Source organism: Glossina fuscipes, unplaced genomic scaffold (genome assembly GCF_014805625.2).
Source record: "Glossina fuscipes isolate IAEA_lab_2018 unplaced genomic scaffold, Yale_Gfus_2 61514, whole genome shotgun sequence".
Lineage (NCBI taxonomy): Eukaryota > Metazoa > Arthropoda > Insecta > Diptera > Glossinidae > Glossina > Glossina fuscipes.
Window position 1 is genome coordinate 1,249,514 of NW_024003726.1, and position 17,078 is coordinate 1,266,591.

Here is a 17,078-nt window from a genome sequence, read left to right on the forward strand (position 1 = left end):
TTTATAATTGTTTTTAATATATTATGGTTTTGTAAAAAACGCTATTATTATTTATTATGTGTGCATATTTAGTCATTCAAGTTTATAACTGTTGGAAAACTTTGGTTGCAACAGAGGCTTGTAATAGTAATGACCGTTTTCAGCCTTTACACACATGTACATTGCCTTCAATTTTTCCTATAACTGTTTTGAAATGTGAACAGGATTTTAATTGCCCTCACATAAAAAAATGTGTACTTCTGACCCTTGATGTATATTAGGCAGCACTTTTTTTTCAATTATGAGTTATATAATTAACTACATTGATAAATATAAACACAAAATTGGACTCATTTAGGTGCTGACGTTGAGCAATGTGTGAGGTGTGGATAGGATTCGGAGAGGTGGGTGTGGGGTTGGTGGATATATTAATAGATAGATGAGGTATGTGGGTACAAGACAGGAATTGTCTAATAATCACCTAAATCGAAATCTTCGTTGTCCAATTCATCCAGCTGCATACTCTGAAAATCCACTTTGTAACGCAATATCCCACCAATACCACCAAATCCTCTTACAAATTGACTGCCCTCCTGAGACTTATCTGTAATAATTTCGAGTGTAGCGCCAAATGATTTATAATTATTCGCCAACCATTCTGTGATTCTATAAGTTCCATTTCGACTCCAGTTTCCTTATCTGTAAAGTGGGTCTTGTCTTTTTCTTGCTCGGGCGTCAGATGTAATACTGTGGTTGATGTTGAGTTGGTATGGTTCTTTAAAACATAAAGTTGAATGTCCAAGTTCTCCCAACAAATCAGTGTTTCTACGGAGCCCAATTCCAAAGCACGCAAGGTGTCTTCCACTCCGAAGCAATATTTTCCAGTATCCTGAGATATTTCATCAAAGTAGCGTCCAATTAGTTTTTTTTCTTGGATAAATTTTACATTTTGCAGTGATTCAGCTGCCAACTCGATTGCTTGATTAAAGCCATTTTCTCCACCATAAGAAACATCCGCAAGTTTAATTACTTTAGATTGTAATCTTGGGTCAAACATATCTGACTGACTTAGTTCAGTTTTGAATTCCGCACTGCCTGCGAGTATTAGCCCCGCGATGTTAGGTTTGTCATTGCATTGCATGCAATTTTGTGCACGTAGTTATGACGTTTCTCCATACGCAAGCGGGCAAAACGCAGAGCTGATTGACCACCACGACTATGTTTTTTAGGTAGGTCGACTGTGTATTTATGCAACACCTCTCGTGTGTTGCCCGGTAATGTACTGAACAGGGCGCCATTACCATCCATAACGATAAAACCAAACTTATTATCATCAGCCAGCAGTGCAGTGAGAGCTTCGGTATGAAATTTATTGACCCACAAGTACAACGATGTATATATAGGCTTAAAAGGCTCAAAGTCAATGTTAACCTTTTTCTCTTTACTTTCTTCGGTTACAATTGTACCACAGTAAATAACCAAACCATTGGGAGGCACTTTGGTGTACAATTTCAGGCTATGTTGTACAGACGTAATAGCTCCGAGCACAGATAAACGATTTACGCGCGACTTAATGTTAGATGCCGTTCCAAATTCGTCGGCCAACATCTTGCTGACTCGAGATATTTGATCCTTTGGAGGTATTATTAAGGAAATCATGCTGGTTCCATTACCCCGAGCCTTTTCAAGACTCTTAATGAGTTTTTTTATTTTCCAAATTTCAACATTACGATCTGCAGACGTTTCTTTCCCAGACATGGTTGCTCCTTTAAGTTCTTCGAAATATTGAAATCTGTGTTTCTTAACGCTTTACCTCCGCTTTGCGTTTTTGATGTACTTCTTTCTATCTGACCAATCACGCTCCCTTGTTTTTCGACTATTGGCTTTGATCGATGTTTTTTGTGACCCTCTTACACAACGGAATTTACTCGCTGCGGTTATGTTCTACGTGGCGGACGAGTAATATGCATATTTAATATGAAAATAAATAAACAATAATATTATATATCAAATCTAAACCCCAACTTTACTAAGGCTCAAACAACGAACTCGTTCTCGATCTCTCATATAACAAAATGTTGGGCGCCTAAATTCAAAAATTCCTTCTTCTTTCCTAAATTCAGTGACCACGGAGTGTTCCTGTTTGGCCTTCACTGAAACTTGGTTAAAGCCTGATCTCCATTAGTGGGAACTTTTCCATAATTCGTTTCAGATTTTCAGAAATGATCGATTGTGTCGCATTGGCGGTGGTGTTTTAATAGCCATATCTGCGGCAGTCCCCTCCTATTCAATTGAAATTACCTCTACTCCCGACGTTGAATTCATCGCCATTTGAGCAAAATTTCCTAGTAATATATGTGACCTGCCCCAAATTCGGATATTTCCGTATATAAGTCGCCCTTATTTGCGAAGTAGCCAAGCAATCTAAACCTACCGATATAGTCATTGCGTTGGGTGACTTCAACTTGCCTGAAGTCACTTGGTGTTACAGCCATAGTTCTGGCTATTTAATTCCTACTTCAACATCTGATAGAGCTGTTGTGTTCTTTAATGAATAACTTGCTTGATCTTTGCTTTGACAATTTTTGTGAGATTTGTGTTAATCGTTGTCTTCCTTTTAGTTTACCTGAAGATCCTTATAATCCGGCATTGGGTATTTCCTTTCATCATAAGTATGATGGTTCGTTAAACTGTTTTAATGTTCCAACTCCAAATTTTCAAATAAATATTGTGATTTCTATAAAATCAACAATTTACTGCTAAAATCTCATCTTTCACATATTATGCTTGATTTCTCAATTGGATGTATTGAAAGCTTACTATCATCGTTCTACAGTATATTAAATGAAGCTATTTCTGCATCTGTTTCGATCAAGCAGTCCCGTTCTCGAAGCAGGTGGCCCGTGGTTTAATAAGGCAATTAAATATTACAACAATAGGAAAAACACTCTTTTCAAAAAATATTCGACAAGTGGCTCTGCTTTCGACTATTTCGCTTACTGGGCGGCAAGGCATAGATTTAACTCCCTCAAACAACAATATTATTGCAGATACCTTCAGTTCATTAAATCCTCTCTGTTTGATAATCTTAAATACTTTTTATGTGGCGTTATCTAAAAGATTTTTAACCAGTCCTTGAATTAAGGTGTTTTCCCCTTTGTGTTGGAAAGGTACTTTCCTTATTCCTCTTCACAAAAGTGGCAGTAGACAACTAGTTAAGAACTACAGGGGCATAGCCAGGTTAAGTGTCTTGCGTAAGCTGTTTGAGAGAATTGTGACTCACCATTTGGCCTTTGCCATTAATTCGTATATTTCTCCACACCAGCATAGCTTTCGGGTAGAAGATTTACGGTCACCAATTTGTTAGAGTTTACTTGGCATGTTTTCAAGGCTTTTTCTAGTGGCTCTCGCACTGATAAACACTGAGTTTTATGAAAAGTTTTTTTTTTTTTTTGGTTAACGATAACTTACTTATCTTTAAACTCCAAACCTCTGCCTTCCCTTTCTATTAACTAAAATGGATAAGCTCTTATCTGCACAATAGATCATTTAGAGTTTTGTTTAACTCCATCACCTCGGATGAAGTCCCCGTGACGACTGGCGTACCTCAAGGCAGTCACATAGGTCCCAATTTATTTAATTTATTCTCTAATGGTTTTCCCTCGGTGATCAAATCCACCCAGATCTTAGTGTATGCTGATAATGCGAAACTGTTTTCATCCTTCTCCACAGAATCGCAATCACATCAGCTTCAAAGTGATTTGAATACTTTGGTTGCATGGTGCTCTTTGAATCTTCTGAAACTAAATCTAAATAAATGAAAGAAGCTTTCTTTCTCAAGAAGAAAGTCATTCATTACGCAGTATTTCATTGATTTGCACAAGTTAGAGGAGGTAGACGTGTTCTATTTGATTATAGGTTACGTTTCAACTTGCATATCGAGCTCTCGTTAAGCAAAGCTAGGCCCGCGCTTGGTTTTATAAAGAGGTGGTCCAAAGAACTTGATGATCCTTATATTACGGAAAGGTTTTACATGTGTTTGGTTAGACTTATTCTTGAATATGCCTCTGTTGTGTGGTCTCCTTCATATAGGTGCTATGTAGATTCAATTAAGTCTGTTCAAAAGCAATTCCAGCTGTTTGCCCTTGAGAATTTGGGTTGGGACTCGATTCTCTTCCATCCCATGAAAATAGGTTGCTTCTGATGTCCTTACCGCCACTTGGGAAAAGTAGATTTGTTTTTGGGGTTTTCTTTTTAATGAAAGTAATAATTGACTCGCCTGCATTACTTTGTGAAATAAGCTTTAATCCCCCTAACCGCTTCTCTAGGCACTTTATTTTGATCAAGCTTACTCAATGTAAATACAGTTATGAGCAGTTTAACCCGTTTAAAGTTATTTGCAGGAAGAGAAACGATGTCCATCAGTTATTCTTAATATCTACTAAAGCAACTTTGCTTAATATGCGCGATTTACCTATGTCGTACTTAAACTAACATTTAGTTCTTAATATATCATTTTTTATTCAAAATAATATTGTGTTGTTAACGTGTTGGTTGTCAAGGTTATGCATGTTTGCAATGGTTCAGGGGTTCAATTTCAACCTAGATCTGTTCTTGTTGCGGGTGTGCGTCTGTGCTAGCAGTGTACATGCTTTGTTTATTTTCTTTTTCAATTAGTATAAAATTTTCTATTAAGATGTACTGAATTCGACTGTGATTTGCTTCAGTGAAATTTTATGTATATATGGGTAAATAAATAAAAATAAAAAACTATAATATAGACATAAAAAATATATAAAAATTATCCTCACACGAAAACTGTATGTTGTTGCGGTTGTAAATAACAATAATAAGTGCACGCTTCCTTTGTATTATATATAGACGATGAACAGCGTCAAGTCGAAGCAACTCATGGGGTACAATCCTTTTGCGATCGTACCATATACAAAAATCTCATGCCATCCTGGATTTTTAGGCCATTCAGTTAACTCTATTCATAATAGGGTTATTTTTTGCACTATTGTCATATGTGACCTACTTTTAATCGCGAACTTGATTTAGAGACGTTGTGCTTCTTGGAACTGGGGTATGGTGATGTTCTTCCATGATTGTGTAACGCCACCACCTGTGCATGGCGTCTACCAACTCTTAGTGTGATTTGGTACTGCGGCGCTAATTGATGGAATTGCGTCTACCTTAGTAAGGACTTAACAGAGTTTGGGGTTGGCAATATCGGAAAAAAATTACAGAAGGAGATGAGGAGGATGGCAGTTTCCGGAATTATAATTGATGGCATAATTGTTTTTAATGCGGTCACAAAAAACAAAAATTTTATGTCAGAATTATGAAAATTGTTATGTAGCATATATAACCAAAGCTAGTTCAACTCTTACATATTTAACTACAGTATAAACATTACAATAATTCATGATTATGTTTCTTGGGCTAGAAAATGGCCTTTAAAAATAGAATACACAAACAACAAATGGAACAAATGGCGCCAATTAACGATTATGATATATTATAGTTTAGAAGGTAAGTGGTTATATACGGATTTTGTATGTTGCTAAGATGTGAATTAGTGTTAATCAGTCCAAGCACATAAATCTCGAGTAAGACTATTTTTCACTTCTTTTGCCTCTTTTCCCTTTGAAGCACTTAGAATTTGAAGGAAACGGGGAGCTAACAAAAAAATTCACGTACATTGATTTTAGTCGAATGCCTTGTATGCCAAAATAATTGAAACTAATAACAGAGATATTTTCCCGTGGAAAATGATAAATTTATGCTTAAACTAACAAAACGTGAATTTCATTTTCATTAATTTAAATTTTAGATATGAGTCGCAATGAAACTCTTTAGTTTCGGTTTTTATCATGTCGCTTGGGTGGCACAGTCGAAATATTTCATAAAAATTTGTCAATCTTTTAGATGGTTTTTCTTCGAGTAGCACATCATACAATAATTAACTTGTGATTAATTTCTGTATTTTCGTCGAGAAGCTTGCTTTTCGTAAATGACCTTTTGGTAATATATTGTATTAAAGTATTATCTGACAAAAATTTTGGAAACTTTTTAGACCTTCTGCAATTGTTGTTGAACTTGAGATCCAATCATATCATGGGAACGTATTATAATATTGTATTATAGAACATTGGAATCATGCCAGACCTACTAAAATTATTAATGAATTAAGATTCATTACGGATTTTTATGGGATCGCATGAATAGATATTATACGATAAAAACTTTTGTGGATGGACGTAGTTAGGGTCTGCCCATGTTTTTGTTTGTTTTCTTTTTGTCATTACACAATGTTAAAAGTGCAATGATCGGAAGATCTAATATATGAGACGTGTTCAAACAGAAAGATTACTTTTGCAAATTTCTTGGACTACATACACTCGATTTTCGAATATTTTTTTATTATATTGGTTCATAACTCCACAACATACGTTGACATGATCAGACCCTTCACATTTTTAGCTTTTTGTTGACATAAAGGCATGTTTTGGGGTGATAATTTTTCTATTGAAAAAATTGGATCAAAGAATCCATATTAAATTTTATGCGAAAAATAAAATTGAGGGCATTTAAAATGTTGAATGTGGCATTTGATGAGTCTACTTAAAAAAAAAAAAAATGTCTTTAAGCAGTACGACCTTTTCATAGAAGGTCAAGAAGATGTCAACGTTGAAAATAATTTAGCGTATTCCTCACTTATTCAACATTCACTTTTAAATTTATTCTTGTTCTGTTTCAATAATAGAGAGAAGATGTTATATACAACATGTAACGGTTTCTTAACTTCTAGTTGAAGACTGAACAAATAGCGAAAGGTGAAATCCGACGACTGGAGTTAAAAGCGTTAATTAAAGAATAGTGATTTACAAGTTAGACGAGCCAAAAAATTATAAATCAAAAACGAAGAAGTAGGGAAACCTGCGAAAAACGAGAAAGAGGATGCGATATTTCGAGGCACATCGCGTCTATAGGGTACAAAAGGATGCAACAATATTATTTATTATTTAAAACCCTTCGAAGATATAGGACGCCGTGAAGCGAGCGATTAATTTGCAGTCTGAAATTTCTATATATCTTCACGCAATGTGCATTCTAATCTAAGGAAAGTTGATGACCCACAACCCACAAATAAAATCGGAAGATTTAGCGAAAGAATGTGAGACAATCATTGAGTAGGATGATAAAGCCATCACTATTACACCGTAGCTGGTCTCTAATTTGTTTTTTTCGAATGCTTTCTTGCAAATCTAATAATTTTACTTCGCAAACGTTAATAGCGTAATGTCCTACCTTATATTTTGGGTTGGCAACTAAGTAATTGCCGATTTTTTCAATGGAATAAAAGACTCTTTTTACTTGGAATGGAGTTTAATCTATAATGCATTTGCCATTTTGTTCGATGGCCTTTTGCTATCGCTCTGACAACTTGAAAATTCCTCGCTGGTAGAAAGATTGATCTTTCAGCCAAAAACTGAGATTCTACAGCTTTAATCCTTGAACGTTCTACCACGAAGGGAGTTGTCCAGGAATCAAAATAAGTGGTAATCCGATGGCGCGAAATCATGGCTATATGGTAGGTGTAACATCAATTCCCAACCAATATCCATCAATTTTTAGCGAGTGGCCAAAGACGTGTGAGGCTTACCATTGTCCTGGTGGAAAATGACACCTATACGATTGACCAATTATGGTCGCTTTTCCTTGACCGTTGCACTCAATTTGTACAGTTACCGACAGTAGACTTCCAAATTAATGGTTTGGTTCCTTTGAAGCAGCTTAAAATGCACCGGGCCTTTTCAATCCCACCAAATTGACAGTAAACTCTTCTTTTGTTGAATATGTGCCTTTGAAGTAATTTGTGATGACTCATTAGGCGTGCACCACGATTATTTTTAACTGACTTTGTTGTACACAATCCACTTTTCGTCTCCAGTGATGATTCGTTTTAAAAACGGATCGAAATCATTGCGTTTAAGCAATAATTCACAAGCGCTAATGTGCTTTGTCAGATGAATTTCTTTCAAATCATGCAGAACCTAAGTATCCAGCTTCTTAAAGAGACCGACACGTTTTAAATGCTTCTCAACGGCAGTATGTGAAACATTTAACTTATCTGCAATCTCCCGTGTAGTTACGTGACGATCCGCTTCGATGATGGTTTTGAAATCAACCTTATTAAACTCAACTGGTCGACCTGAATGTTGGTCGTCTTTAAGAGAAAGATCTCCAGAACGAAACTTTTCAAGCCAATTTCGGCGTTGCCTTTCTTTAAGGGCTTCGTTACCATCGCGTAACTTTTTGGCGGCTTGCAGTGCGTTCTTTTCTTTACGGAAATAATATAGCAACATATGGCAAAAATCTTCGTTTTTGCACTTCATATTAATAATGATGTAAAAAAAACTTTGAGAAAATATCTACGCAATGAACTTGCAAAGCTAAACAAGGATGATAGCTAACATATACAAGAAGAAGATCATAACATTTACGGATGTCATAAAAATGGGAATGAGAGACATCTATAACTGAAATCAGCAATGATCTAGTTGCCAAACCAATATATAATGGTTTAAATCATACATATTTCCATTTAAACACATTTGTCGAATCTTCTAGCAACATCCAGCTATTGCGCAAAACATCATATGCATATACATAATAATCTTGTATTAAACTGTCATTTCTCTCTCTCGCTTTTATATATATAAACAGATTGTCAATGCATATACATTTAAACCTACCTCTATTTCTGAGAGAACTGATATGACTTCTAGACCTAGTGGCTGGATAGATTAGTATAATCGCTGACCCCAACTGGTTTTATGGATAGGAGATGGCTCAGCTTAGCCGCTGTCCCTGAATTACTCTTTGAATGGTTAGGAATAATAAAATCGTCGTATCTGTATCGGATTTTAGGAGGTTGAAGCACCCAAATTTTAAGATAAATTTATCAAAAATTGTTTCCGCTATTGTTTTAGCATCTTTTCTTGGAGTGGGATGAGCTATCATTTTTTTCAGTGCTACTTTGTACTTCTCTTTCTCTAATTATGATGTCAGTTTCTCCATTATCGAAACTGTTATTATATCTAGTATTATCATTGCATCTTACTAATATATTATTTACTTCTATTCTTATTTTCGCTTTATTTTTATTTTTGAACCCTTTGGCAATTTCAAATTTAATTTTTTTTTAAATTATTGACATCGGAAGTAGATGTGCAATTCCATATGTAAAGTTTATCAGCCTTTGATTGGCGTATGCTATTCTGATTGGTCGAATTCCTAGCTATTTTAGATTGATGCTTATTATTATTTTCCTTCAATTTTTGCCTTCTTGTTGCTATAGTTATTCGTTCAGGTATTGGTTTTTTAAGCTGTCAGAATTTATATTTATTTGCGATAATGCGTCCGTCTTGGTATTTCAAGAACCTTTTTTTATCAATTGTATCACAATCGTAATCTAATAATTCCATTCTAATTCTCGTCATTTGAGATGATGGATTTTTATGGCTAAAGAGGGACATTAATGGTGTATGATATTGTTACGAAATTCGCTTTTCTCGGATACACTTCGTCAATTTGTTTAAGGGTAGGACTACTTACGTTTTACTTTGGCAATATTCTTGACTTCTCCACTCTAATATTCTCTTTCGCCTCAAATGTTCATTCCAACTAATTGATTTGCTCAAAAAAATACATTGTCTTGGGAGAGAAAACCCAAGTGCACATTCGCATGAACTTAGGCAATAGTAATATGATTGTAAAAATGTCGCACTTCATCGGAATTTTTAGAAATGGGATAGAAATGTAATAGTTTTAAATTTTGCGGCATCTGTTCAGATGCCTTTTTTTGTTATAAGATGTCCCAGGTATTCTACTTCTGTTTTTAGAATGATTACTGGCATTTGATTTTAAATAGTATTTTCTTAATCGGGAGAAAACTATATTAAAATCGTCATTATGGTGTTTTAAACTACAGCCAGCAATAGTAATGTCATCAACGTATAGGAAAGCGTTAGAATCTAGTCCACTTAAGGCGACAGTGAGACTCCTCTGAAAGCTATTTTAAGAAATTTTTAGTTTAAAAGGGAGTCTTTCATATTGATGGCGTTCTTTGTTTGTTTAAAAGGCTGACAGAGGCTGTCTAGTTCACTTTAGTGAAAAGAATTGGTCGTGTCTAGTGTGAAGACATATTGCGGTCTACCTAGCTTTTCAAGTATACCATCTAATCTGGATAGGGGGAATTTACTCGTTTATCGTTTAATTTTCCAAAGTCCAGTTAAAGTGCCTATTTCTTTGAGTCGTTGGAATTTTTTTTTTAATACAATAAGTAGGGATGAGTTGTAAGGGCTTATGGAAGATTCTGCTATGTCGTCATCGATTAATTTCTGTACTTGGTTATTGAATTCATGAGTTTGTGATTGAGGTAATCTGAAACTGCTTACTCAGGTTTTATTAGTTATTGGTAATGTTTGTGTATAGAATAGTTAGCTGTTAATTTTTCTTCTCGTTCTAGGCGGAAAATGTCTTAAAATTCGGTAAGTATATTTTTCAGCCTTTATTTAGCGTGCTCGTCTTCTTGATTAATGTTTATTGTTAGTGGAAGTTTAGAAACTCGGTCGTTGGAGTTACTGCTAATTCACTGTGTAGAGTAGTTTTGTAGTTTTGTTTGCATTTTTAGTTTTTGTAAAGTTATTGTTTTGTTGTGGTGTTCAATATTATAATATGAGAAGTGCTATTGCTTGGTGCTATTGAATTTGCTAAGTATACACTTTTTTGTAATTCTTTATTCAGAATTACTGAATCTGATTTCAAGTTCAGTTTTAGTGGGTGTATAATTTCTGGCTAGGAGGTATTGTAATAGTCATTGGGTTGTTAGTTTCCATAGATAAACCAATATTTCATAATTATTCCGTGTGTTGTTATGGGTAAGGATGGTTCTACAACGTGAAAGTTATGTGAGGATCTGGTCCAATTTGTCCTATTTGTAAATTTAATAGTGCGGGTCCTACAGAGTATAATTTTTCTAAAGTTGTGCCACTTAATTTGTAAATATCTGTCTTTATAAATTTTTTAATGTTATGCAATATATTTACTTTAATTAACGAGATTTTTGCTCCTATATCGATTAGCAACTTTATAAGTATGTTGTTGTCTGTTTTTAAAATTATGAAATGGGTATGTTTGTTTGATATGTTGAAAGTGTGAAATTCTATTTTACGCATCGATAATTGTGTTTTCCATCACCTGTGGTGACACGTTTCCCTGGTTCTGTATAATATTAACGTTTTTTCTGTTCATGTAGTTGCGGTTTCTGAGAAACGTGTTGTTGGTGTTGAATAGGGAATTGATTATGTCGGAAATTGTTATATCTAGTGAAGGTGTTTCTTCTGGGGAACTTTGAGTTGGTGTAATTCTGATAATGGGTTTGTTATCTGTGTTGGTGTTGATAATGTTGTTTATGTTGTTTTGATTGATATGTTGGCGTTGAAGTTTGGGGTTTGGTTATAGTTACCTTTTTGTAAGGCATTTTTCGAGTTTAATTACCAGGTCGATTGGTCGTACGAGGGTTTGTGGTTCTTCTGTATGAATATTAAACTTAAGGTTGAGTTAGAAACAACTCCTAACTCTCTGCAATTGCAGACGTTTTCCATGTGATGTCAATACAATAATAAGAGAACAATGTATTATACCACCCAAAAGGCACGGTCTTACGTTTATTTGAATTCAGCACCATACCATATGATTTCACAACATGTACACAGGTTTACAAAATCATACTGAAAAAGTTTAGTACAATCTATTGAGTCCAAAAAGAGGCAAAGTTTAACGTCGTCTGCAAACATTAAAACAAGTGAACGTTGAATACATTCAAGAGGTTCAATCACTTATAATATAAATAAAAATGGGCCGGGATGAGTGCCCTGAGGAACACCAGAAATGACAAAAATTACTCAATACTTACTCAACCACATCCGTTGGATGCGACCAGAGAGATAGCTGGTAAAGCATGCAATCATATCGCTCGGGAAACCAAGACGAAGTAATTTGCATACTAACAACCTATGATTCATTCTGCCGAAAGCTTTTGAAAAGTCCGCGAAGATAAGATCAGTTTGTTTGTGCTCGGAAAATGCTTTGTAAATTGTATTACAAAAGTCCGGAAAATTAGTGAAAGTTGATTTACTTTTCAAAAAATCTTGTTGAGATTGCGCAATATATGACCCTAAAACAGGGATAAGCGCTTTTGTTACCAGTGATTCAAGCAGTTTAGGCAGTGCACTAACTTTGGAAATTCCCTTATAATTCTCAATAAGTTTGATCCACTTTCAAAAAAAGGCAAAATAAAATCAATCTTCCAAACCGGTGGCGACTGACCTTTTTGAAATAAATGTTAAGAATATGTGAAAGTGTAGCAAAAAGTATATCACTGTCAACTATCGAAAGACCATTAGGAACAGGAAGGTTTAAAAGGTGACAATGCTATAAATATTTCTTCTTGGGAGAAGGACTGACATGGAAATATATAAAACAAGGTTATCTAATAAGGATATACGAAATATTCAAACACTTGTAGGCTTCTCCAAAATGGTCAGCTCTTACAAACGCATTGATTTTTCAAAGCCCGCCAGGTTTCCCTTAGAAAACTAGTGCCAGTTTGGCCTGTGGTATTATTCCTCGATAGAATCGATCAGTGACTATAGCCTGCGCGTACCTCTTGGGGAGAGGTGGAGGTAACCGCACTAGTACATAGACTTGTCCAATACTGTGAATCTTGTGGGATGCACTGGCTAATCAGCTCAGATGCCAACAATTAGACGTTATTAATCTAAATCGAGGTATGGAACCCAATTTTGAAAATATAATTGGGGAGGAGGTACTAAATCTCACTCCAGCCAGCAACTATCTAATTTCTCTACCTAGGGACGGCATGCATCCAGCGAGGTCTTATTATTGGACATCTACCTAGACGATATTTCGGCGAGGACGGCGTCATCGTAAACCTACAACGCGAAACAAATTAAACTTAAAACGCACCTGCTCGGCTGAAACACGCAAGAACCTTTCCAAGAAAGTAGCCCTCTAAAGACCGAAAACTCTAAAAGAACGTGTCTTGATGGAACCAGCGACTTCAAAACTGTGACCCTGTGGATGTTAATCTAATAGAAGAATTTAACAGGTCTAAGAAGTTCGGTAATTGGGCTATTCACAAGGAAGCTCTCGCTTTTAAAATCAGAGCTTGTAACCACCGCAATGGTATATGCACTTTGACAAAACTTCACAGAGATTACATAGGAAGTCACAAAGAAACTGGACGGCGTTTATTGGAAGCCGACTTTCCCGCATGTTTGTGCAATACTCATCCACGGAAGGTAAGGCACAAGTACTATTTTACCTATGAAAGCGACAAATTTACTATTACGGCCACTCATAAGATGAGTGGTGTCATTAAGAAAGTAACAGAAGCCAAGCAAGTGGGCTTCTTTGACTCCTTTGATATACGGCCCTGGAGAGAGCCCTGAAAGGAGAAACATTCCAAACCTGATGATAAAACGGATAATCAATGTGCTGAATTCCAGGCTCATAAGCTCAAAGCATAACTTCGTTGACATAAAAGTCTCTAAAGAGTGCCCTCAAGCGGGGGGCATAAGCGATCTGCTAATAAATGAAAAGGAATCGGAATTGAAAACGCTGGGTTTTGCAAATTATCTGGCGATTTCCGTGGTGAGTTGACACAGACAACCACTAAATGAACCCATGGAAAATGTTCTGAGACTAGCCCGCAAATTGCGCCAGGGCAAACAATCATACACCAAGCAACAAAGTAAGGCCTTGGTTCTATTCTCGAGAGGAGAAAAGTGATAATGAACAACGACTACTTAAATGACGTTGTAATGAACCATTCATAAGCACTGATATACCTTATATTTAAAATTCAACAAAATCCTTTCGTGAACCTTTCATGTGAAACAGTTTATCAAGAGAAAGACCAGAGACTTTTTGTATGTTAAAGAGGTATATACATACGGCAAAACATGGGATATACGCCCAAAAATAATTTACGGATCTTATATCGCTACTATCCTCTCTATGCTAACCTTTACAGCCCTAGCTTGGCAGCTTAAGGTAAAGCGAAAAACCACGACGATGACTCCAAACAAAGTCCAGACTCTCGCTTAAATCAGGATGACTGCGGCGACGAGATGTCCCTTCAATGCCTTAGCAGTGCGGCAGGGTATGACACGGCTCCCTGCAAGCATAGTAAGGGAAGCTTGCCTGAACGTGCTCGAACTGTCGAATATCGACAAACCCGGAAATCTCGTCATCCACTTAAATGTGCTGAAGAATTTTATGGACGAACCTTTTTTCGAGATGCCGTTTCATTGCGTCGCAATGCCAAAACTATCGTATCGATTCAGAGTGAATGAGTAGAGTGGAACAGAAATATGATAACCAGACGGTTCAAAACTGAAAAATGAAAAGCGTCTCGCATTAAAAGCGAAATTTTTAAGTTCAGATATGTGCGGTTCCATACACCTATCGTTGTGACATATTGTATTTATTTAGAGATAAAATACAAGCTTTCGTCGAAAGATTGGTAGCAAACCAAAAATTCCGTTGTAACTTAAGTCCTACTAGATAACACTTGCTTAATACGGTGGTAGTGGGACTGGGTTCAATAACGACTCATAAGAAAAAGATCATATATATGACGACGGCACTAAATGTTTGATTAATAGAACACGTCCAAGAAAGACTCCATGAAAAACCCGACTTTTCACTTTTATAAACAAGTCATGCATTGTACTCCATTATTTTCCATACATATGGAAGTCAGCCAAGTTACACGCAACTCTAAGATAAACTATCAAACTGTGTCAGCGGATATCGACTGTTTAATGAATCTTCTAGCCAAGATATTTGAAATAGTTATTAAAGTTAAGTGAGAGAGAATTTTAGAGCCAAAAATTATTCCAAATGAAAAATTTGTGTTTAGATGTCAGCGTAACCAACTAGTGCGCATATGCAGTGTTGAAAAAGCTTTTGGCTCAAGAGTTTTGTTTTTAAAATGATATTCTTATTTATTTATTAGGCGATTGCGCGTACTTTGACAGGCGGTTTCTACAGCTAACAATAAGAAAGAAATGGGAAATACCAGCGTACATAACGATTACAGTCGACGGTTTGACCTTTCCCGACATAAAATAATAGTTTTCCACTTAATATTTTTGAGTTATTGAGCGTATGCCGACGCTAATCGCATGGAGCGTTCAAAATTGAATTTTCCACCTTCATTACTTTTGTTGTTTCTTTGAAGAAATCCACTGATGGACACGTTCAGAAGTTTATGGTGACACCGCTTCATCATATCCCAATTGCCGGGTTTGGGTTCAACGGTTTGAAAGTGGTGACACGAATTGACTGAAAATAACATTTTTTAGCCACTTGTTGCAAGAATTGTCAAAGATATACTGTTGTAGTTCCAATGGGAAGTTCTGTCACGCCCAGCGTACTCGTCAGACGTGGCACATTCTGATTAACGTTTGTTCAGGTCGATGCAGCATGGCTTGGCTGCCATGCAACTTCGCAATGTTGAAAAAGTTAAAAAATGGCCTGATGATCGAATCATTGCCGAACCAATATAAGGTCCTTCGACAGGATGTCGCCATGTTGCCAAAAATATGCTAAAATGTGGAAGAAAACGATGGAAAATATTTTGACTTCTATATATTGTACCAATATGTCTGTGTTACGCAACAATTTAATTATTGTGAGTGTTTATGTGTTTCTATTGTTGATTAATAAAATGTGATGTGGGTAAAATGACCATTGGAATTTTGGAGTCTTTCATTGGTGCTCAAGACACCTAACACGTTGATATGATTCGACCAGACGTAACGTTTACTTGTACGTAACGGTCCAACTTGTTTTAATTTATTGTTCCAGCTCTTGAACTTTAAGAAACTCAATAAAAGGAATGATCAATGAATGTAGTTTCATAAAGACAAAGCTTTATTGCTAAAAGTAAATTGTAAATTACAAGTTCCATAAACTAGTGTAGAACTATTTTGATACGTACTACAATGAAAAAATATTATAAAAATGATGCACTTGGTGTTTTGCGTTTATTTACTTCCAAATATATGAACAGTTTGAAGTGGGCCACAAAATGAAATATAAGCAAATTAATATAAACAACTACGACATACTTCACAGGTCTGGATTATGTAACTGGTGGTATTGTTGTCTATGGTCAGTTATAACAAAACAGAGAAACACAGAAACATGATTATGCAAATGCAAGTGCATGAACAATCGAACATCGTTTTGTTAATGAGTGCATAAGCATGAATTTGCAACTGAAAGATACAAAATTGAATGAAAGTATATAATTAAACTAAACAACATGCGTAGTGTGCATAATCAAAAAGTGCTTATTCTACACTACAATACACTAAATTTTGATAAAGTGATTACCTATTTACTGCAATCTTTTTGTTCAACAATATATTTCTATGAAGTATTGTGTATGTTTTCAGTTTTGTATTTAATTGATTGTTTTGAATCTGAGGGTTTAAGATTCCCTTAACATACATTTATGTTTATTTAATATAATTTTTTTGTTCACTGTAGTGTATATTACTAATTAAGCACTTTTTTGTTGACGTTTCCATTGGTCAAGCAGTGCATTTTTGTCAAAAGGCTTTTTTGCATACTTGCACTTCTGTTATGTACATTCATCTAGTTGGTCAAAACCATTAATTTTATATAACACTATATTTTAGTTATTTTGCATTATCTAATTCTTTTTTTTTTAATTATGGTTGTAGTATGTATATAAAAACAAATTTTCCGGTTTTAAATGTCGGAATATACTTTATCAAACCCTTAGTAGTTAGCATTGGTTGATGCGTATGTGTTACACAAATTACCTAAAGATAAGTAAATTTCCTAAATATTCTATTGAGAATTAGCATTTGGTGACCCCGGCATAATTTTCTGACCCGCGCCCTCTAATTCGGGTAATCTTGATTCACATTCCAGTTAGCGTCACGACTTCAGCGCGCGATGCCAAA

At 35.6% G+C, this 17,078-nt stretch overlaps 1 long non-coding RNA gene and 2 pseudogenes across 1 annotated transcript; all 3 read right to left on the reverse strand.

The window, feature by feature from the left end:
* Nucleotides 1-344: 344 nt before the first annotated feature.
* Nucleotides 345-1,886, reverse strand: LOC119643668 (annotated as a pseudogene).
* Nucleotides 1,887-7,895: 6,009 nt separating this feature from the next.
* LOC119643661 lies at nt 7,896-8,381 on the reverse strand (annotated as a pseudogene).
* Nucleotides 8,382-15,350: 6,969 nt separating this feature from the next.
* On the reverse strand, nt 15,351-16,585 carry LOC119643669. The gene is made up of 3 exons (XR_005248372.1): nt 16,480-16,585; nt 15,475-15,686; nt 15,351-15,423 (listed from the first exon to the last, which is right to left on the reverse strand). It is a non-coding gene; the product is annotated as an uncharacterized LOC119643669 (long non-coding RNA).
* Between the last annotated feature and the right edge of the window lie 493 nt (nt 16,586-17,078).